Below are 2,396 nucleotides of genomic sequence, written 5' to 3' on the forward strand. Positions count from 1 at the left end.
GCAAGGAGAAGCGATAAAGTGGAGGATAGGGTGAAAAGATGCTCCAGCTGGAGGAAGTCACATGTACCTCGGCCACAGAACAGGGTGGAAGAGTAGCAAGGTGCCTTCATGGGACTGTAAGTGGCTCAGTTTGGATGGAGCATAGAATACAAAAAAAGGGTAAGGGGAGATGAGGGTGGTAAGACACGGACAAATCATGAAAGCCTCCCAAGCCATATTAAGGAGTTTGAAACTTAATCCTTAAGAAGGAGTGAAAGGAATGAGGGTGAAGAGGTGAGGAGAGGAGCCAAAGGTCAGCCAAAAAGAGCAGAAAAGGTTTAAAGCACTGAAAAAGCCACAGTCTAATTTCTGTTTTGGAAGAACAGTCTGGCTGGACTGTGTGTAACACAGGATTGGAATGGGCAAGACTGGATGGAGGGAGGTCTAATAGATGTATTATGACCTGACCTGACCCAAGTCACAGTGAGGAAGGGAGAAAGGATGGCTGCAAGAGGCAGAGCGCCAAGAAGCAATAGGCTTGATGTAATGTTTGATGTGGGATGGGAAAACTAGTCTAAGACAGTACCTAAGTTGGCAACTGGTGGGTATGGGTTCACTGAGAAAGAGAATTTAAGAGGAGGGAGTCAGGGAGTGGACAGAAGTAGTCGTGAGAATAATGAGGGAGCTTTAACCTCAAAGTAAGGATGCTTTTTGAAAGCTGGAAATCTGCTGTTCTTCAAAGGCACACTGTGAGACCACCAGCTCTGCTCTGGACATTCCACAGATACCTCTGAATAAATACACTCCATTGCACAGAGCAAGGGTCTGCTGAGCAGTCTGGATTGAAGAGGAGGTGTAGCCATAAAACAGCTCTTTGTCTCATTATTCAGTTCAGTGACCTAAGGAAAGGTCTGAAGATCGAAGACTCTGCCCCTAAGTTGCTTATAACCTCCGTATTTTACTTTTATCATTTGAGAAGTGGGAAAAATATTCTATCAACCTACTTTGCACAGCTGCCCTAAGGAATTTCCACTTAAAATACACATAAAGTATTCTATAAATTGAACACGATCATAAATACGTAACAACTGACTTGCGCAACTTAAAAAAATGTTTCCTACTCTGTGAAACTTTTCACCAGTCTGGAACTTCTTTGAAGTCACAAGTCCCGAGTTTTTTAAACTGAGTGTTTACTACCCCACCCCTTAGCATAAGCTCAGGGAGTATATAATATTTCCTCTGATCTAATTAAAAGCAAGAAAAATTTTAATCTTAAAACTTTTGCTCTGGGATTAGAAATTCAGAACTCTTCATGCACTGCTGCTAAGCTTTGGGTCACTGGTTCTTTACGACTATCGTGTTTAAGTATTCTATTACCTCATTTTGATTAGAAGATGATATTTTGAAGGGAAAACTATCTCATGATTAGTTTCAAAGAATTTGAACTTGAGTCCCAGATTTGATATTGCCTAGCTTGGTGACCTGGGACAGTCCTCTTTGTCTCTTACACTTCAATCACTTCCTCTGTTCTATGGAATGAAGGTGATAGCTTTTGTTTTGCTTTCCTCACTGGCATCACTAAATTTTTATTTAGGAAGAGTTTACTTAGCACTTACTATATGCAGGGAAGTTTGCTAGGTTTGGTGAAACAGAGGAAATCCATAGTACTGCTGTGGAGACGCATATTTATCCAGAAACATTACAAAACAACATGGTACTTACTATTCATTTCTTCAAACAACTATAGGAAGACAAAGAACAGAACTAACAGCCTGGGCAAATCAGGAAGGCTTCATAAAGGAGGTAGTATTCAAGCTATAATCTAGAAGGATCTGGTGGAGTAAATAGGTGGTTGAAGGCCGTTGCATTCTGAATAGCATGTAATGAAAACATAGGGTCATGCTCGGGAAATATGACAGATAATTATTACTATTAAGAGTATTTATATGTCCAAGTACTACTGAAGAAGAGATGCAAAGCTCAGATGATCTTTTCCATGTACAAGGTCCCTACATTTACCCATCATTACCTCTTTTACTCAGACTTGCAGCACCCCAGTGTACATGCTACACACAAACTTTGTGGTCTGAAATAAGGGAAAGGTTATGGCCCAAAGGATATTACCCAAGGGATCCAAGAGCAATGCATTGGAAAAGTGAGTATGAGTTAAAGTCTTCAGCATTCAACAAAGTTCAAAGCCAAGGAATCCAAGTACCCATGCCAAGTCCAAAGGGCCGAAGGGAGGCCACCAGATGGAAATGAAATCAAGGGTTAAGCCCAGTGCAAAGTGGCATGGCATCAGCTCCTGAAAAGAGGAACGTTCCTGGAATCGAGCACTGAGATATGGTAACTTTCTTTTACTGGTCATTGGGGGCATGGAATGAGTTGTATATGGTCAGTTTTATTTATTTTTTCCT

The sequence above is a fragment of the Orcinus orca genome, chromosome 5 (assembly GCF_937001465.1).
Source record: "Orcinus orca chromosome 5, mOrcOrc1.1, whole genome shotgun sequence".
In the NCBI taxonomy this organism is placed as follows: Eukaryota; Metazoa; Chordata; class Mammalia; order Artiodactyla; family Delphinidae; genus Orcinus; species Orcinus orca.